We start from the raw sequence: 21,760 nt of genomic DNA, 5'->3' as shown, positions 1-21,760 counted from the left end.
TTTATAATTCCTGCTTTCCTCCTCCTGGTTTGGACTCAGCCTCAGTTAGGATTCTTCAATCTAACTGGTTGACAACACCACTAATCATCTGCAGAGAGCACTGCACTGAAAAGTTCAGCAGATTAGAGGAAAGCTCCACTGAGAAACTCATGATAACTCATGGGCAACTGTCAGCAAGGTGAACGACAAGCACCGTTCCTTTGCCACTGACCGCAAAATCAGCACCATTATCTCCTTAGCACTTACCACTGCGAAGTTTTCATATCAAAGATAAATTACTGACCTGCATTTTGTTGTTGCACCATAAACCAAGTAATTGGCTGAATGCAAGGCAATACGGGACTGACTGCTCATTAGGCATTAGCACTCCATACCTAGGAATAGCTGGTATGATACAGCCTCTTTTTAGCAATTTATAAAACTGTTTCAACCAGAGTTTTTGCATCCTGTGCTGCTCAAAGGTTCCCAGTTGGTCATGCTGCATTTCTCCATGCAATTCTTCCTCGGAAGTTTCTTCAGCAAAGCTCACATGAGGAATATACTGGTTCTTTGCAGAGGTGGACAAAGCAAGGAATACAGCTCTATCCATTGTCACCCCAGTCCCCACGCTCTACTCAACGTCTCGGGGTTCCTTTTGATTAGCTCTTAGTTTCTCTCATCCAATTAGGATCTCTTTCGCTGCTGAGAAGTCAGCAAGGCTTCCACTTGCACAAATTAATTCAGACAACTCCAGTAAGTAAGAGAAATAATGCATTTATCAATAGTTTAAATACCAACAAGAAACTGTAGGTGTTTAACGGCACTTTTGCTTGGATCACAATAAAGAGAAAAGGGAAATCCCAACATGGAGTTCAAGAAGGACTCTTACATGGAAGCAGAAGAAACATGGGTATCGTTTTGTTTTTTTGAGTTCTGTTCAAACGCTGGCCTCCATTGTTTCTGTGTCACATCAATTCAGATCTAGCTGCGTTGGGCTGATTAGTGAAGCCATCAGGTCACCACGACTCTGTTTATACTGTGCAGGGCAACCAACTGTTCTTGTTTCATTACTTACATTAATATTTCAAATGTCTGCTGCATACACCAATGCACAACATTTTAGCAAAAGTAAAACTTGGCGATACATTCCTTTCCTGCAATTACACCAACTGCATTGGAGTCCCTGAGACTGCAACAGGCTGAGAGTCTGCGAAAAAAAGAGTGTCGGCCAACTTGATCTGTCAAGCTCCCAGAGTTGGGCAAATATCACAAGAAGCCAATAAATTTGCTACGCAGCTTGAGTACAGTGTTGCTATAGAAAGAAAACATTAACCTTTACCGTTCATTAGGTAAACACCTGGTTGCAGTGCTTATCTTCTATCACTGTCTGAAGCTGTTTAATATTTATAAAAGACCCAGAGAACACAAAGCACTTTACAAATAGCAATGCATGAGCAGTGCAATCAGGTCTGTCAGTGAGCCAGTGAGGCTGGGCAAGTAGTGGTTGCCAGGCCATGTGATGTGACAGTTTGAAAATACAAAGCAATGAACACAGCAGGCTGCCTCATGACTTCTGTGTCAGTTTGCTGAGGTTATAACTGAGCTCGAGACAGATAGGGCAGGAAGAGAATAAATCATTACATTATGCGGCTGCAGCCTGTTGTTGGAGAAATCCCTTTAACTAGGCTTATATTCACTGTAATAGAAGAATATTGCTATCTGCTGCCAAATGAAAATTGTATGCTAAGATAGGTTACCTCAAATAACTCTTGGTTCAGGAAGGATTATTGAGTAAAACAGCTTCAGAATTTTTTTTAGATAGAACACAAGTCAGTCGACTGCTCAACCAATCTTTGAAGATTCCAGCAACTCCAAAAAAATAGAAAACAAAAACAGAATTACCTGGACAAACTCAGCAGGTCTGGCAGCATCGATGAAGAAGAAAAGAGTTGACATTTCGAGTCCTCATGACCCTTCAACAAAACTGATCTTTCTTTACAAGGAGAGGGAAATATAAGCTGGTTTAAGGTGGGGTGGGGGGAGAGAAGTGGAGGGGGGGTGGTGTTAGGATAGGAGCAGATCATCAAAAGATGTCACAGACAAAAGAACAAAAGAACACAGAGGTGTTGAAGTTGGTGATATTATCTAAACGAATGTGCTAATTAAGAATGGATGGTAGGGCACTCCAGATATAGCTCTAGTGGGGGTGGGGGAGCATAAAAGATTTAAAAATATTTCAAAATAATGGAAATAGGTGGGAAAAGAAAAATCTATATAATTTATTGGAAAAAACAAAAGGAAGGGGGAAGAAACAGAAAGGGAGTGGGGATGGAGGAGGGAGCTCAAGACCTAAAGTTGTTAAATTCAATATTCAGTCCGGAAGGCTGTAAAGTGCCTAGTCGGAAGATGAGGTGTTGTTCCTCCAGTTTGCGTTGGGCTTCACTGGAACGATGCAGCAAGCCAAGGACAGACATGTGGGCAAGAGAGCAGGGTGGAGTGTTAAAATGGCAAGCGACAGGGAGGTTTGGGTCATTCTTGCGGACAGACCGCAGGTGTTCTGCAAAACGGTCGCCCAGTTTACGTTTGGTCTCTCCAATGTAGAGGAGACCACATTGGGAGCAACGAATGCAGTAGATTAAGTTGGGGGAAATGCAAGTGAAATGCTGCTTCACTTGAAAGGAGTGTTTGGGCCCTTTCAAGTGAAGCAGCATTTCACTTGCATTTCCCCCAACTTAGTCTACTGTATTTGTTGCTCCCAATGCGGTCTCCTCTACATTGGAGAGACCAAACGTAAACTGGGAGACCGCTTTGCAGAACGCCTGCGGTCTGTCCGCAGGAATGACCCAAACCCCCCTGTCGCTTGCCATTTTAACACTCCACCCTGCTCTCTTGCCCACGTCTGTCCTTGGCCTGCTGCATTGTTCCAGTGAAGCTCAACGCAAACTGGAGGAACAGCACCTCATCTTCCGACTAGGCACTTTACAGCCTTCCGGACTGAATATTGAATTCAACAACTTTAGGTCTTGAGCTCCCTCCTCCAGCCCCACCCCCTGTTTCTTCCCCCTTCCTTTTTTTTCCAATAATTTATACAGATTTTTCTTTTCACACCTATTTCCATTATTTTTAAATCTTTTATGCTCCCCCACCCCCACTAGAGCTATACCTGGAGTGCCCTACCATCCATTCTTAATTAGCACATTCGTTTAGATAATATCACCAACTTCAACACCTCTGTGTTCTTTTGTTCTTTTATCTGTGACATCTTTTGATGATCTGCTCCTATCCTAACACCACCCCCCACCCCCCCCTCCACTTCTGCCCCCCACCCCACCTTAAACCAGCTTATATTTCCCTCTCCTGGTAAAGAAAGATCAGTTCTGTTGAAGGGTCATGAGGACTCGAAACGTCAACTCTTTTCTTCTCCGCCGATGCTGCCAAACCTGCTGAGTTTTTCCAGGTAATTCTGTTTTTGTTTTGGATTTCCAGCATCCGCAGTTTTTTGTTTTTATCCAAAAAATAGAAGATTATTTCAAATCGGCAGCTGTGCATATCTGGAGCTACTAGGGCAGACTCGAAAAATGGACCAGCTCAACACCAGGAGTTAAACTGCAAACCTTGTACAACATGAGAAACAGGCATTTGCCTACAATTGGGGTCACCAAATCAATCATAAGCAAAGAAATAAAGAACTGGCATTTAAGTAGCATCTTTGACAACCTCATAACATTTTAGAGTGCTTCACAGCCAAGGAAGTACTTATTATTTTGACTACATTTCACACCTGATACTGAGGCTAGCAGCACACAGCTTTTTGAAATCTTAAAACAAATAAGTGGTTATCAATATTTTATTTTAATGAGAGGGCAATGTCTCATCTCTTATTTAAAATTTGCCAGAACTGATTTTGTTCAACACTGTGCAATGTTTCCCTGCCTTCTTCAGACAGCGCAAACTCATGATGAGAGACAGTTCCATAAGCAACCTCCTAGGAACTCGCCTAAGGAGTCATTCATCATTTGTATGAGCAAGGAGCAATGAGCAAGGGCAGGCTAGTAGCAATAGAGGGCATCACAGCTAAGCCAATCCTTCCCTGAAATCCATACAAACACACTTTTCAACTAGGGTCATTATAAATGAGTGGAAATCATGGCTTCTTTTCATACGTCTCTAGTGCAGAAGCACAGAGGTGAACAGTAGCGCCCTTTTGCAGCCCTGTCTGATATCACCTAGCTCAGTTCAGGGTGAAATCCAATATTGGGACCTTCGGTTCTATGGCTCAATTCCCCACTTGTATAAAGCATTTCTTCATCAGCTCACCACTGTTAAGAATTTCTTTTGAAACTGTACAACTGAATCAAAATATTTTGCTTTAAGGTGAACATACACTTTCTACCTTACACTTGACAGTAGGCCACTTTAAAATGGACTGTTTTTGTAACTTTTAGAACTCACAGGAAAATTAACAACATATGAACTGACTCAGAATAGTAGCTGAAATCTTGATCATACAGCTCTGATTTCACTTCAACCTGCAATACCAACATGAATGTGTGTATTAATATTATTGCTACGTGGTGTGTGCTATGAATCAACCAAAACAATTTCAAAAAGAATACGCACAAACATTCTCATAATTCTCTTTTGAGCAAAATCATTGGCAGGATTGGCAGGGGCTAATCTAATCTCTCAGCTAAAGAGAGGATTAAAAGCTTTCTCCAGTCCACTTTTCAGTTCTGTGTATTTTGGCTAATTTCCATTCAAAGATTAAGATTTTAGAGTCTAACATCACAGTGCAAACAAAAATCTAGATTCACTAATGGCAAGTGAATTTTAAACTGTCTCATTGCAACTATCAACTATATACTGTTCTTTATATTAAGTTCTACTTAATAGCCCTTTGTACATGCTTGAACTTTGACTGAAGTCAGTAATTTGCAACCTTTTGCTAACAAGCTTCATTGCACTTAGCCAGCGGGTTGCCCCTACTGTACCCATTGTGAGAGAATCAGGAGCGCAAATTGTTATAGCTGTAAAAAATGTAGTCCCAGAGAGAGGCAAGATAGGGACAAGCAATTCCATTGAGGTACCAGACCCAGATAATAGGTCACAAACCTGAAAATTTGGGTCAGATTTTCACTCCCGAGGCAGGTAGCAACAGTTGGGGAATTTCCCTGCTCGCCGCACCCGCCTCAGGAGAAAGTGCCCTGTCAGACACAATTTTCACTCCGGGAGGCTGTGGGTGTGTCTTGGGCCCACTGGCCCCAAACACAGATCAGAAGCAGCTACAGGGAATGCTGAATGCTAAAGTAAGAAGTTTAAAAAGCCCCACCTCAGTTCTTTCATTTTTACTAATATTTCTTTTTTTTTTTGCTTTCCAATATCCCTCAACAACATCAAAACTTTCATCAATAGCTGAGAACTGGTAGACATCCTGCGATTTTCCACAGTACTCCCAAGTCACTCCAATACTGAATTTCACAGAGAGGGTTCTTTTCAAGTAGCAACATAAGTACAAGTCATTCGTTCTTTGGCAGATCCTACAAGTGGATAATGGACTAAGGTATTAATAATCACTAAGAATTAAACCTACAGCCATGGATCTGTGAAGGAGCTGTCTGAGCTATTACATTATACATTATGGGGCAGTTTTGTTGTTAATTTTATCCTTTGTTTTGTTGGAACTCCCCTACCTCTGTCCTCTACTCTGCACCCTCATTCATGGTGGGGAGTCTCCATCATGATTGCCATGAATGGGAATCTGTGAACAAACAAATCTCGTCTTGGATGCTGTATCTCTGAAAATGGAGTACTATGAAGAAAAGTCTGACCTTCAGTTGAAGATGGGATCCTAACACATAATTCTCTGGATTTGCCATCAATACTTGCTGCACTGTCTGCAACGTAAGACATATCAGCCTTATTGCTTTAAAGACACAAAAGTTAAGTAAAAATCAATGCCCCGGAACAAAACCTGACGGTTTGCATTATCAATTTAAAATTCCCATCAGCATCAAGCACTGTCATGCTTTCACTTCACCTTCCAGGAAAAGATTAATCACATGCCCTCCAGACAGACAGCAAACAGGTTACAGACTTCTGCAAGAGCTAAACTCAGAATACCTGCTGCTTACTGCATTAGCAACTTCAAAGATATGGGAGTAATTTTAACCTAACAGGCCAGGCAGGAAACTGTCAGATGTTGGAACATCAGTTTTAAACCCTGTCATTTAATTCTCTATTAAAGCCAATGGAGAGTAATGTCAATCAGGATGTTACACTTGAGCAGGTCTCAATCAATGAGTGGGTTAAAGTGGGGGGGATTACTAAAGCTGGGATAAATCATAATGAAGCATGAAAAGGTGAAGGAATGGCTAAGGTGTTCAAAATTATGAAGCGAGTTGATAAGAGTAAATAAGCAGGGTCAGTAATGAGAGGACACAGATTTAAAGTAATTGGCAAAAGAGCCATAGGTGAAATGAGGAGATTTTCTTTTAAAACACACCAAGTTATGACCTTGAATGCACTGTCTGAACAGGTGGTAGAAGCAGATTCAACAGAGCAGTTTAAAAGAAACACCAATTTTGCATTAGCAAAGGCAGGTACAGGGAATGAGAAATGCAATTAAACAATAGGAGGAGATTAAAAAAAAAGAGTATCATGTGGTATGACAAAAGCTATCTCCTTTGATCACTGAAATTTCCTGTCAATCTTGTGAACTCTGCCAGATTTGCTTCACTTTAAGATCTAGGTGCAAGTAAGAAGCCTCCCACAATGTTGCAATTTTAAAATTCCCCTTGCAGATAAAGAAAAAGCTTGATGCTGCGGTGAAAAAGAAATGTAAGACGCGACTGGATTTTTCCACAACTAAAGATCAATCCATTTGAAAAGCTTGATTCTGATGTAGAACAACATTGTCAACTATTTCCATGGTAACAGTCAGATCAGAGGACTCTAGTTAATACTTGTAATATGTGTATCATACTAAAACATAAGTCAATGTCTTTGAAACACGGAGGAGGAGAGAACACTAATTAATTTACAATTCCACTGAAATTTTTTTAAATAATAATGATAGTGTCACTGGGAGAGAATGACACTCTTCCCAATTTAACACCAGGTCACAAAAAGCAGAGCAGAGGAAGGCTCATCAGTGAGAGACTTTTTCCATTTCTGGCAACAGCCATCCCCATGGCCTCTTGAGTGGGATTATTCAGGTTGAGAGATTGAGCACACGCTAGGGTGCTTAGAGATTCAGGTCACGGATTGGCTGCACGAAACCAACCTCTGAGATGGGCCACATTTAAAATGGTCTTGAGCTTGAGTGGCTGCAGTGAAATAATACAGATCTGAGAAAAAAATCAATCTGCTTTTGTCACTAGAAGCAATGTATTAGCACCAGCCACTTAAGTGGCACGTATATTGATATCTATTGTAAAAATAGATTTTTAATAGGTCATTGCTGAAGTAAAAGTCAGAACCATTCATAATTGAAATGTAGAATATAAATTTGACAGACTTCCCATTTTAATACCTCAGAAGTGAGTGAAATGAAATTGTCACTTATACTGAAGCAACCGCATTTACTAAGCACCACTGATTTCAACAAAAAAAACTTTAATCTCTTCACCACTGTAACATAGTATGCTTTCAAATTAGGCCAACATTTATGTAATATAACTAACACAGAAAAAAATCCCAAAGCTCTTGACAGAATGTAAAGAAAACAGATGCCTAGACAAAGGAGAGACGAGGAGGAATGAACAAAAGTTTGCTCAACACAAAAACAGAATTACCTGGAAAAACTCAGCAGGTCTGGCAGCATCGGCGGAGAAGAAAAGAGTTGACGTTTCGAGTGCTCATGACCCTTCAACAGAACTGACTGAATATTAGGAAAGAGGTGAAATATAAGCTGGTTTAATGTGGGGGGGGGGGGGGGGGGGGGGGGGGGGCGGTGGGCGGAGAGAAGTGGTGGGGTGTGGTTGTAGGGACAAGCAAGCAGTGATAGGCAAACATCAGGAGAGAAATGGAAAGCAATGAAGGTAAACAAGGCAAAAGAGATACGGAAATCTTGTCACAGAGAGGAACAAAACTTCTTCAAGGTAGGCATTTCTTGAAGAGGAGTAGCAGTCAGTTAAACACAGAGATAAAAACAAAAAACTGCAGATGCTGGAAATCCTTGTTCACCTTCACTGCTTTCCATTTCTCTCCTGGTGTTTGCCTATCACTGCTTGCTTGTCCCTACAACCACACCACCCCCCAACTTCTCTACCCCCACCGCACCCTCCCCCCCCCCCCCCACCCCCCCACCCCATCCCCCCACTTAAACTAGCTTATATTTCACCCCCTTCCTAATATTCAATCAGTTCTGTTGAAGGGTCATGAGGACTCGAAACGTCAACTCTTTTCTTCTCCACCAATGCTGCCAGACCTGCTGAGTTTTTCCAGGTAATTCTGTTTTTGTTTTGGATTTCCAGCATCCACAGTTTCTAGTTTTTATCAAAAATTTGCTCAGGTGTTTTAAGGGAGAGGAGTGTCATGTGGAGGGAGCTGACTGTTTTGATGATTCTGGTCTCAAATAAAATCCTGACGCTTTCTATCACATTACAAAAGGAAAATAAAGCAGTAACTGTTCTTTCTTTGCCTTGCTCTTTTAAAGCACCACAGACACAAGTTTAATTGCAAGCAATTCACTCTCTACTATGCTTTTCATGTGAACATCATCAGTATTGAGCATGCTATCCTTCAGGAGAAATTGAAACTCAAAAGTTCAAGATTTCCAGAAAACTTTGACTATTCAATTACTGCTACACGCAAAAAGCTGAAACTCTATTCACATAATATTAGATTCAATTACTTTTAAACTCTTTTGATCCTGATAAAGGACAACAATTCCCATTTTCAATGATGCAACTGAAATTGCAATGTCAAGGGGGATAATGGTATGGAGGTCTTCTGCAGTTCAAGAGCGCCAAGCCCTCGCCATTCATGAATTTAGACAGCAGAAAGTGGAAGTGCTCTTCTCAATTTGTTCAAACAAATGCAGCCAGCATCCACAAATGGTGGAATTCAAATTAGATGTCAAAAGGCATCCAAACAAAAGTGAACATTTGGGGAAGACGCATGTTCCACTGCTACATGTTTTATCAGTTTCCTCCAGCAAAGAAGAATGTAGATTTTAAATTTTTAGCACAAGGTTCAGTTCAGAACAGCTAAGCTGTAGAGGTAATCTAGCCCAAAGAGCAATATTCTGACTTTCCCTGGGTCAACACATTTCCATAATTAGCACACAGAGTCACTTTGGCCTTGTATGGACAATTAACTTGGCAGGGGAACTGGAAAATCTGTATGTGAAGTTTGAAGTAACGGTGGTGGCTGGGCAAAAACTCTTGCAAAATTTAGGAAGGCTGCAAAGATGATGAGAACAATTGGTGGACATTGCCCAAGCTGAAAGGAGAAAGGGAAGAAGAGCCAAGCAAAAACAAAGTGAAAGAAAACCACATGAGGAGACACAATAGAGCTTGGAAGCAAGTGACACAGGGCTAAACCTCCATGCCCATCTTGCCTACACTCCTTCTTTGAGCCCCTCCAAATCAGCTTTCTGCCACGACTAAAGTAGTGAAACATCCCGGACCAAAGTCAAAATGTCATCTTCTGTGACTAAAACACAGTATTCCTCCTTGACCTTGATTGAACCTTTAACACGTTTCCTTACTGCAATGCCTCTCCTTCAATGGCCAGATTTGCAGGATTGCTCTTACTTGGTCCCACTCTTATCTAGGCAAGCACAGCCTCTATTTTTAGCTGCTCTAACTATTTCTAAATCATCATCTTGGGAGTCCAACAAGAATCTATCCTCGGAACCGGCATCTTTTAAAAGCTATCCTTCAGGTAACATAATCTGCAAATATGGGTCAGCTTCCAAATGTATTCTGATGACACCCAAATCTATGCCTTTACTCTCTCTCTCTCTCTCTCAACCTCCTCCGCTGTCACTATCACAGCCTGTGCCTCAGACTGGACAAAACTTATCAACAACCTTAGTAACCTATTTAACCTTGACTCAAGCTTCTGACACCACACTCAAAAGCCAAATTACTGCCTATGTGCAACTCCATAACATCGCCCATCTCCAGCTTCCTGTGCCACTGAAACATGATCCATACACTGTCACCTCCAGACAGGCTATTTCAATACTTTCCTGGCCAGCTTCCCATCAACCACCCTGCAAACTTTAGTTCATCTAAACTTTGCCTATATATCCTATTCTGCAACATGTCCCATTTCCCATCAGCCCTGTCCTTGTTGACCTACTTCAGCTCCTTGTCCCCCAAAGCCTCAAATTTACCATTGTCATCAAGTTTAAATTCCTTTAAGACCTCACCTTTCCCTATCTCTGTAACTCTACGCTTCTCCAAATTCTCCATTCATCTGGCCCTGGTTTATTTTGCAATACCCCTCCTGTCACCCTGCTATTGGTGGCCATACCTTCAGCTGCCTAGGCTTCATGTTCTGGAATTCCCTTCCTAAACCCATACAGCTTCCCACGTCCCTCGTCTCCTTAAAATTCGCCACTTTGACCACCGCTCCTACCATCATTCTTTGGGTCACTGTCAATTTTTTTCCCCCTGGTGCCTGTGAAGCAGCTTAGGATGTTTTCCTACATCAAAAGGCACAGCATAAATGCAAGTTTTTGTTCATGGCTTGTTAAGGAAACATCCAAGAATACATCACAGGAGGCCTTTCAGCCCTTTGTCTGTGTTGGCTCTTTACAAAAGCTATCCAAGTCATCCCACTTCCTTGTTCTTTCCAAGTAACCCTGTAAAATTCTCCAGTAAAGATCTAACTTCATTTTGCAAGTTATGAATTAATCTGCTTCCATCATTGTTTCAGGTAGTACATTCCAGATCGTAACAACTCACTTTGCAAAGAAACAAAAACTCTGCACATTTCGTCAATTAATATTTTACCAATTATCTTAAATTTGTGTCCTCTTGTTATCAACCATCCTGGCAGTAAAAACAGTTTCTACCAAAGCCATTCATAATTTTGAACAGGTAATTATGCTACATAAAGTAGGTGCAAAAAGGTTGCTCTCTCTGGCACTCATGGGGATCCTTGCCATTGGGCTGTAATGTCTGTAATAAGGCTAAATGATAAAAAGGGCTGAAGCAAGCTTCACAACTGCTGGCTGTGCCGCATCTGAAAATACATTTATCTACAAAGTCCCAGAGACAAATCCAAATAAGTATGTCTCAGCCTATCTTTGCACGAGAGAGAACACACTCCTCCCGAGGTTAACCTCACCTGAATGGCAACTCCTTTCCACACCAGCACCCCACCCTAGTGGAATCACCGTTGCACATTGTTGTCTCCCTGCTCTTCAAACCTGTCGTCATCCGTCTCTTCAAAAAAACCTACCCTTCATCCCTATCTTTGTGAACTACTACCCATCTCCAATCACTGTCACTTCCCAAATCCACGGACCTGTAATGGTATCTCTTCCCACTCCTGCAACATTACCACTGCAATCCCCAACCTTAATTCTCACCTCATCTTAAAACACGCCTCCAACATCTCCATTATCTTGGATTTGTCATGCTGCTTGCCGTACACTCAGTACTGAGTGAGTAGAAATTTTCCCCAGTTACATATTGGAAAGACTGAAGCCATTATCTTTTTAACAAAAGTGATAAAGTAGCCATTTTAGTCACAGTTTTTTTTTTAAAAGTTTCCATTTGAATAATTTGTAACTCTTATAGAGTCAAAACAATTAAACTAAATTAACAAAATTGGGATAAATCAGGCACAGCCCCTAATTCAATCAGCTGTAAAACCAAGAACAAAGTTTAAAGGAACCTTACAAACTTTAAACCAAAATGTGACAAAAGGGGTCAATAAAACACCCCAGTCCCCGCGGTGCCCACCGAGCACGGAAGGACTCGAGTGTGCCAGCAGACACCGCGTGCTCCCTCTCCAGGGACATCCGGCTGCGAACGTAGCCGCGGAAGAGGGACAAACAATCGGGCAGGACTCCCCCGTCGATCGCCCGCTGCCTGGACCTGATAATAGTCAACTTGGCCAGGCCCAGGAGCAGGTTCACGAGGAGGTCCTCCTCCTTCCCGACCTCCTTCCGCACCGGGTGTCCATAGATCAGGAGCATGGGGCTGAAGTGCAAACAAAACATTAATAAAAGGTTTTTCAAGTAACTAAAAAGGGAGTGCAACCTACCACACCCTATATAAGCATGGTCCACGGATTCCACAAGACCGCAAAAAGGGCATGTGTCCTGAGAGTTCGTGAACCTAGGCATCCTACGATTATAAGGGACTGCTGCATGCAACACCCTCCAACCCAGGTCCCCGATAGAAAGGGGGAGGACACCTCCGTAGAGAGCCTCCCATCGGGGGCCTCCGCCGCCGGACGGCAACAAGGCACGCCAGGGCGTGTCCGGGCGGCAGACAAGGGCGAGAAAATGGAAGGTGTGCAGCAGCAGTCCATACAAAAAGGTCCTCCGCGCCGTGCCAAATGGCACAGAGGGCATGTCCCCGAGGCGGCTCATATTGCGGGGCACCAGCACCCGAGGCAGGGTTCGGGGCTTGGGGCCAATGTGGAATTCTGTCCAAACAGGGGAACGCTCAGACGGAAGACCACTGCACACCTGGGCCACCTCAAGACCCAAAATAACATCAGGTCCGAGCACGACCGTTCTCAGGTCTTGGATGGCATCGGCTGCGACTTGGACACTCACAGACGTGCGACGCGCCAACTCCTGCAAGAGCATCCAGCCCAGTCCTCCGCCACCCAGCACATCCCTGATCCTGGTCACCCCTGCAGCCACAGCCCTCCTCTCCGCCAACCACTGAAAAGGACGGAGGGGAGGATTCCTGAGCAGCGGCTCACTGACAATAGCCGCTACTCCTGACGGGGGAGAGCTGCGTCGTGAGGCGTCCATGTTCCAGACTTTGATCAGGTCCTGGTAAAAGACAGGCAACGCCTGCAAGGAGCCATCGAGGCCCCTCTGCCCTATAAACAGGAGCTGCACGTCATAATTCAGGCCGTGCACCTGACGGAAGAAATACGTCGTCAGGGCACACCATCTAGGAGGAGGCTCGACGTAAAGGTATTGCTGCAGGGTCTGAAGGCGGAAAGTGGCCACCTGCGTGCGTAGGCACACTAGCACCTGACCACCCTCCTTAAGTGGGAGACTCAGAACCTCAGCAGCGACCCAGTGCAATCTTTTGTCCCAGAAGAAGGCGACTAACAATTTCTGGATTCTTGTGACAAGGTCCGGGGAGGGGTCAAAGTGACCAGCCGATACCACAACATGGCGGCGATCAGCTGATTTATGACCAGAACTCGACCCCGGTAAGATAGCACTCGGAGCAGTCCTGTCCAGCGCCGCAGGCGAGCGGTGACTTTCGTCTCCAGTTCCTGCCAGTTCGCCGGCCAGGATTCCTCAGCAGGGCACAGATGGACACCCAGGTAGAGGAGGCTGGTCCTGCTCCAGGTGAAAGGCCTGAGCTCCTCGGGTAGGGGATCCATCTGCCACTCACCAACCAGGAGTCCAGAACATTTATCCCAGTTGATCCTGGCAGAAGAAGCGGCAGAGTAGACCTCCTGGCACTCGCGCATCCTCCGCAGGTCAGCCGGATCACTAAACATAAGGAGCATGTCATCGGCGTAAGCCGAAAAGACCACCCCGATGCCCGGCCCGCACAGAACCAATCCCGACAACCTCCTCCGCAAGAGGCGCAGGAAAGGCTCCACGCAAATAGAATACAATGGGCCAGACAGGGGGCAGCCCTGATGTTCCCCTCTCCCAAAGCGAAGGGGCGCCGTCAGGGACCCATTAACCTTCACTAGGCACACCGCGGGGGTGTACAGAAGTCGGATCCGGGCGACAAAATGCGTCCCGAACCCGAACGCTCGCAGAGTTTCGAGTAAGTATTCGTGATCCACCCTGTCAAACGCCTTCTCCTGATCAAGAGACAGGAAGGCGCTCGACAGACCAGCCCTCTGGGAAAGGTGGATGATGTCCCGGACCAGATGGATGTTCATAAATGGTGCGGTCCGGGACGGTGTAGGACTGGTCAGGGTGGATGATGTGGTCCAGCACGGTGCCGAGCCAAGAAGACATGGCTCGGGCAAAGATTTTGTAGTCCGTGCTGAGGAGGGAGACTGGGCGCCAGTTTTTCAGAAGGCGGAGATCCCCCTTCTTCGGCATCAGAGCAATCACGGCCTTGCGCCACGAAAGGGGCATCTCCCCGGTAGCGATACTCTCCTCCAGGACCCCTGCGAAGTCACTCCCCAGGACGTCCCAGAACGCCCTGAAGAACTCCACGGTCAGCCCATCTAGTCCCGGGGATTTGCCCCTGGGTAGACCGTCGAGTGCGCCAGTCAGCTCCCCCAGACCTATAGGGGAGTCAAGCTTTCCGGCGCACTCCAGGTCGACCTGCGGCAGGTCCTCCCACAAAACTCTGCAAGCATCCTCACTGGACGGATCCGGAGAGAACAGGGCAGTGTAGTAATCTCGGGCAATGGCCCTGATGCCCTCCGGGTCCGAGACAAGGGATCCGTCGTCGGCCAGCAGCGTAAAGAGCACGGACCCCGTGCCTTTTTTCCAGCGAGTAGAAGAAGGGGGAGCCACGGTCCAGCTCCTTGAGGAACCGGATCCGCGACCTCACAAATGCGCCCCGAGACCCGACCAGTTGCAGGTCCCGCAGCGCGCCCCTCTTCTCATTGTATACCGACCGCAGGGCCGGGTCCGCGTCAGGCTGACGGAGACGTGCCTCCAGGTCGAGCACCTCCTTCTCCAACTCCTCGACCCTGGATTTGCGTCTCTTTGTCGACCCCTTCGCCTACTCTTGACAGAAAACTCAGACGTGAGTCTTGCCCATGTCCCACCATAGCCTCAAGGAGGGGAAGCCTCCCCGCTTCCTTCTCCAGCCGGCTCAGAAACGACGGAACGAGTCCAGGAACCGCCGGTCCTCCAAGAACAGGTTATTAAATTGCCAGTACGTGGACCCCGTCCGGGCGCAGAACGAAGTGAGCTCCGCCAACACCAGACGGTGGTCCGTGCACGGAACCTGCTGTAGAGAAGCCACCGGAATGCAGGACACGTACGCCTTCGAAACGTGAAGACGGTCGAGTCTGGTTGCTCCGACTCCAGGTAACACAAAGGAAAACACGCTGGAGTCAGGATGGAGATTTCGCCAGATGTCCACCAAGTCGAAGGACCTGACCAGGTCCCACAACTTACTCACACCTAGCGTGCGGTGCTGGGTACCGTGACGGTCCCGGGCCTAGTGGGTACAATTGAAATCCCCCCCCGAGGACGATGCACTCGCCAGCGTCGATGGAGCCGAGATGAGTGGACACTTCTTCAAAGAAGCTCGTTTGCTGCTGCGCGCCCACGGGAGCTGAATAATTTGTATTTGCACTGAGCCTTCATATGCTCCAATAGAAGTTCGTCCATATCTTCATCAGGTTGTCTGATAGTCCCACTTGCGCCGTTCTCTGCAAAAACTGAGATGGTATTTATTAAGCACCGAGAGGTTGGCCAGTTTTTGGAAGTTAATCTCGCAAGATTATAATCAGAAGTAGACTAAACCTAGGCTAACAGTCCAATGCAGTACTGAGAGTGTTACACTGTCAGAGGTGCTGTTTTTCAAATGAAAAGTTAAACTTAGTTTGCCCTTTTAGGTGAGCATAATGAATCCCACTGCATTACTTAGAAGAGCAGAGAAGTTCTCACCGACGTTACGGCCAACATTTATCCCTCAATCAACATCACTAAACAACAGATTATTTCTTCTTTTGCTGCCTGTGGGATCTTGCTGTGCACAAACTGGCTACTATATTTCCTACATTATAAAGGTGATTACATTTTTTTTGAAGTAAGTAATCCATTGGCTCCAAAGCACTTGGGGCATCCCGAATTCATGAAGAGTGCTACATAAATGCAAGCCTTTCTTTATTAGATCTCCCTCAAGGTCAGATTGAAGGGAAACGTCAGGTAGGCCAACAGGGAGGGAAACAAAGTGCACTTGCAGTCTTTTCCAGCCTTGTGCTTTTCCATATTTAAATGCATATAAAAGACCATTTCATTGCCATGTTGTCTACCAATCATCCTTCATTCTTGCTCTTAGTCTTTCTAATCTCTATGTTGGCTTCTTTCAGTACTTTTTCAATCTCATCTGTATTGGCTCTCCTACACTTATCATATCCACAGCTCATCAAACCTCAGGATGAACTTGGCTCAGTAGCAGTACTCTCACCTGAATCAAACCACATTATAGAACCTGAGCATATAATCTAGGTAAACATTTCAGTGCAGTATTGAAGGAATAAGGCATTAAACCCTCTGCCAATTCAATTAGACAAAAAAGAAGAAATCCATGCACTATTCAGGAGAAGTATAGAGAGCTCTGTTGACCAACATTTACTATCAAAGAACACCAAAAACAGATTAAAGGACATTCACCTCCTTGCTGCTTGGAGGACTTAAGTATGTATATTGGTGGTTGCTTTTGCCCATATAGCACTAACAACACTTCAAAAGTAATTCAATGGCCGTGAATCATTTTCAGATGTCCCAAGGATATGAAAAGCATTATAAAATTGCTACTTCTTTCTAACATCAAAGTGAAACGTCATTCAGTACCTGACTATGTGTGTGTGGCGGCAATTATAGGGCCACTGAAAGAAAGCTGTCACATATAAGCTGAAAGGATGGAACAGGTCTGTGAATCAATGGTCAGGCCTACACATTAACATTAAAACTAAGACCTGTTTTAGATGTAAATGCATACAAACTGGTCCATCATGTCAGAATACAGTCACCTCAAGGGCTGCAGAACCACAGAACACAGAGGTGGCACACCTGAGCAACTGTTTCAACATACAACCACAGGGAATAGAACCCTTCCTCTAAGCAGTATCGATACATTCGTTGACACCAACATTCTATTTGAAGGGCATCTTCAATAAAAAGAACTTGACAAATATTTTTACGTTCCATTCATTTATAAACACACACTACAATTATATAAATCCTGCTGAGGCATGTCGATCTGCCACTTGCAACAAAAATTACATATGGGTCTGTTCCTTCCATAAACAAAAAACACTTTTACATGAATACAATGTCCCTGTAATATTGGGCAAATTAATCAAGGTTGCAGCACAGATATAAATTTTAGAAAAAATTTCACATATGATTTACAGTTATGACTCATTCACAAATAGCAAGCAATTATCTTAAGCATTTTAAAATTATTGAAATTAAGAAAAATTATATTGCGAATTTGCACCCATGCCAAAAACAGAAGCTTAAGCATTTGGGAGTTTCTTACATCTTTTTGACAAATTTGCACAGCCATAAATCTTCACTACCATTTTGGTCCAATGGTCAAGATACCACTGGCTATCGGCATTCTGCAAATTCTAAGTAGTATGCCATACATCACATTCATACCTAATATTAATCTACAACAGTGGATAAACTCCATGTTAGAAATTAACTTTTTCTAAAAATCAGAAAAAAAAAGTTTAACAGACACCTAAGCTATACAGACAGAGGTGCCAGGTTCAATTCAAAAGTCTGTGATCTTTTATCTTATCTCAACCGGGTTACCACTATTGGTCTAAGCACCCACGGGCTAGGGAGACAGGAGGGGACAATAATCAACTAGGTTTGTTTTTCTAGTTACTTTCAGATATATCCAATAGAAAGTACGCTGGTACAAATGTCTGGCAAGAAAGAATCCAACTCAAATGTGATGGCCTCCAAGGCAGAACAGTCTGTTGACCAAAAATATTTAGGCTCACCTGTGAAAAAATCATTTGAGTGAAATTTTGAAAGTCCACTAGTGCCAGAGGAACTTGCTCAACAATAAGCAATTTCTCCATAAAAATAGGGACAAAATGCTCAACATCAGTGTGGATACCATTCGGAATATGTGAATATTAAGCAGATTGCATTGCATTATGTCACAGTACTTTCCTGCATATACACAGTATATGATCAATCTAGGCTGAAGATAAATGAATAAGTTTAAGGGATTGTACTTGGCTATTGTAATTAAATCTCGATACTTTCCATATGAACATTCTCAATTTCAGCTGGAACATGTGGCTGAAAAGTCCAGGAAGCATTAATTCCTTTCAGCTAGTGAACATCAGCATGTTTCAGAAACCACTCTATAATGGGTACAAAAGATTGTCAATGGAGAGGCAAAAGATGACATAGGAGACATAAGAGAAAAGTAAATATTTTACTTCAGAAATATCAATTTCATTTTTTAGGTAAGTCAACATCTTTCTGTTACAATCTTCAAAAATACTTTTGAAATGTTTTAGACAAGTATGAATAGATAAATGTTCCTCCAAGACAATACAACAAGATAAACTCACTATCTGCTGAATGTTTATGAAAGACATGAATGATCTCAGTAGCGAAACTTGGTTACTCATTTCCATTTGCAGATTTACAAACCGGCTGCTGAGATTTGGTAGGATTTTATACAGGCCATAGTCTAGATCAAGGACCACAGTAAAAAGACAGATGCTGGACACACAGTCCGAGCAGAGAAGCCTTCAAAGGGTTCAAGGGAATGCTGAACAGCAATATTTTCAAGTGATGAGAGTAATTCGTTTCACAGGGTTTGGAAAAATAGATTAGCCCTTTCTAGACAATATGTTCCACCAAATTTGTGGCCTAAGTGAATAATATTATGCAACTTAACCAGATCAGTCTCCACAAGAACGTTTCAGGTTTACACTTCTACTGACATTGTTCAGTGGTCTCCATCAAGCAGCATGAACCATCATCTACACATCTTTGAAATGTCACAGTACTTTCCTGCATATACACAGGAGTCACCTGCTTTATGCGGATGATGTGTTTTTGGAGACCCTCCCATAGTTGTAACTTTGACAGGCCCTGTACATGGTCACACAACAGAAATGGGTCTTCTCACTGCTCAGCAGCAGGCTGCAGATTTCCCTTCCTGACTAGTAAATGTTTGGTGAGTGTTGTTGGTTTTATTCCTCTTCGACAAATTCTTCTCTCAAACATCTTTTTGTTGTCTTCTGAGATGACTAACGTTTTGTGGATGGATGCAACAGAGCTGGATAAGCATTACTTCACTCTGCAGATAAAAATATTGTAGAATTTGTGACAAAAGGCCATTGGAAAAGGAGAAAAATCCTGCAAGATGCTAAACAAGCAGAGCATAACATGCAAGTCAAGTGTATCAGCAGAATATTCATGAATAAAAGAATTTCTGCATACACTAGTGACTTTGTAAAGCTTTTGCAAACTAACATACACATACAAATGCAATAATTTCCAACTATTTTTATTGTACAAGAGGTGAAAAAAGTAACTCTTTAAAACTTACCACATTGGTAATGAATTTTGTCCTTGCTGAAGTATTTTGAGTAGCTTAACTATCATTTCTTCAGGTCAAGTTTTTCATTATTAAAATCACATCCTCTTCAGTATGCCTTGGACCTTTGGTAATTAAAGTCAACTTTCTTCCTTGCCACTTTAGTTTTGAAGTAAAGAAGAAAGAAAGCAAAAACTTGAATTTATAAAGGGTCTTTCACGACTCCAGGATGTCACAAAGCTCTTTACAGTCAATGAAGTACCTTTGAAGTTGGTCACTGTTGTAATGTTTCCTATAATTTTGTCGCATTTTTTTCAATTTCAGAACTTCTAGAATATTTTGAGATGAGGATTCACCTATATACTTACCTCTCTGAAACTAGGAGTGTGACACCTTGAATTTTATAAACCGATCTGAACCAACAAAAAAATGTGCCAAGGTATTGCCATCTCTGCTTCTCATCTGAATTCCCCTCCTTTACCATCTCTCCTACTGGCAGTATGCCACAAGATTAACCTGCATTAGGCACAAAGCAAAGTGGCTCACTGAAATAATAAATTTGCACAGTCCAATAAGTTTCCAAATTGATTATTACCCTGTGACATTTATCAGAATATCCAGTGCTTCCAGCTGAACTGCATCATTGAAGTCCCCCAGAAATTCATATGCAAGAATATGACCTTAATTTTTGTAAATAATTACTTGTCTTCTGTTTCTCTTCACTTTGAGAAAACAATGTTACCAAACATTTTTTGTTGCCAATGTGTAAATACAAAATCAAAATTAAACACTTTAATATTAAGGTGGTGTTAATAAACTGGAGGGTCCTTTTGTAACACCTCTACAGATCAAATAGCAGAACATAAAGAACTAAATTTTGTTTCAAAAACACCTCCACAGCGCTGTCATTCCTCACATTACTGTCATATCAAATGCTCCTCTGAAATGCATGTCCAAGCACACATGAAGACATTTCTACAGCCAATTCAAATCAATAGTTTTACCACTGAAAGCTATTTGCATAAACCCACCAAATCCTGCCAAATATCGTACAGTAACAGTGAAACTCATTCACTTTAATTCTAAATAAGGAACATATTTGGCTTATTTTAAGAATGATGTGCACCAAGCTGTTTTGGGTAATTATTGTGCGTGCCAAAGCAAAGGGCACTAGCACTCCAAAATGAAATATTTTCCTACTTCACACATCCAGTGCCAAAATCAAACACTCCCAAACTGACTGCAATACAAATATCTGCAGTACCTCTGCTTTGCCTCAACCCCAGAACAGCAAACATCAGAACTCAAACCATGATCCTAAGCCCCTCTCCTGCTGTTATTTGGCTTTCAACATGGCAAAGTGTTGCCACTAGTCCTACTTCAGGTCAGGGTAGTAAGTATTTTTTTTAAGACAGCTACATAAGAATTTTTAACAGGGAATAGTTTTGGGGAAAGAGCAGGGGAATGGGTTTAGATAACTCTCCAAAAGAGTCAATTCAGGAACATGGGCTCAATGCATCCTTCTGTGATATATCAGACTATATGATCGCCTGTTTTCAAAAAAATCAATTTACATCTGTATTTCATGACACAGATTTTTTTCTTTATTCTTTCATAGGATGTGGGTGTAGCTGGCAAAGCCTGCATTTGTTGCCTATCCCTAATTGCCCTTGAACTGAATATTTCAAAGGACAGTTAAGAATCAACCACATTGGACTCATGTAGACCAGACCAGAGTAAAAATGGCAGATTTCCTCCCCTGAAGGACATAAATGAAGCAGATGGGTCTTTACAACAATCAATGATAGTTACCATGGTCACCACTACTGAGGAGTATCCTTAGATTCTAGATTTTGTTAATTGAATTCAAATTCCACCAGCTGTCCCCAGAGTATTAGGCTGGGCCTCTGGATTACTAGTTCAGTGACATTACCACCATGCCACCATCTCCCCGTAATGTTAATTACTGAGCAAATTCAGGTTTTGGTTCCATCTTTCAATCAGTGATGTAAGTCTCACAATTTTTCAAGGCATGCTCTGTCTAACTTTAGACTTGGCAAATAGATAGCTGCCCAAGTGTCCCTTCACACTCCGACGTGGTCTCTGATATCCGGGTGGATAAACAAGTTACCAGTTTGCTTTAGTAATAACTGCATAGGCAACTGCTATAAAAAGAACAGTAACTGCACGCACAGCCTGGATTTTGCAGTAAAAATAAGGAGTAAACTTCTGCCATTCAGACGTGCACAGTTATGCGTGGAAATCAGAAAGTTGCTATCCAAGTTTCCCTGCTCCTCCAAACACTGCACAATACCAGTACCTCGATGAGAGATTTGACATTTAAATACATGAAGCTCACAAAGTTGCCGTATTTACCTACGAGATGCCCA

General features: G+C 43.1%; 1 protein-coding gene and 1 long non-coding RNA gene across 3 annotated transcripts in view; both read right to left on the bottom strand.

Moving 5' to 3' along the window:
- The window catches only part of nphp4 (nephronophthisis 4), a 475,487-nt gene that overhangs the window by 451,990 nt on the left and 1,737 nt on the right, over positions 1 to 21,760 (bottom strand). The gene's annotated exons all lie outside the window — the stretch shown is intronic.
- On the bottom strand, positions 17,004 to 19,976 carry LOC121288662. Its single transcript, XR_005945405.1, has 3 exons — positions 19,739 to 19,976; positions 19,383 to 19,529; positions 17,004 to 19,130 (listed from the first exon to the last, which is right to left on the bottom strand). It is a non-coding gene; the product is annotated as an uncharacterized LOC121288662 (long non-coding RNA).

Source organism: Carcharodon carcharias, chromosome 15, assembly GCF_017639515.1.
Source record: "Carcharodon carcharias isolate sCarCar2 chromosome 15, sCarCar2.pri, whole genome shotgun sequence".
NCBI lineage: Eukaryota > Metazoa > Chordata > Chondrichthyes > Lamniformes > Lamnidae > Carcharodon > Carcharodon carcharias.
The sequence above is the reverse complement of the archived record's forward strand: the minus strand, read 5'-3'. Positions and strand labels throughout refer to the sequence as shown.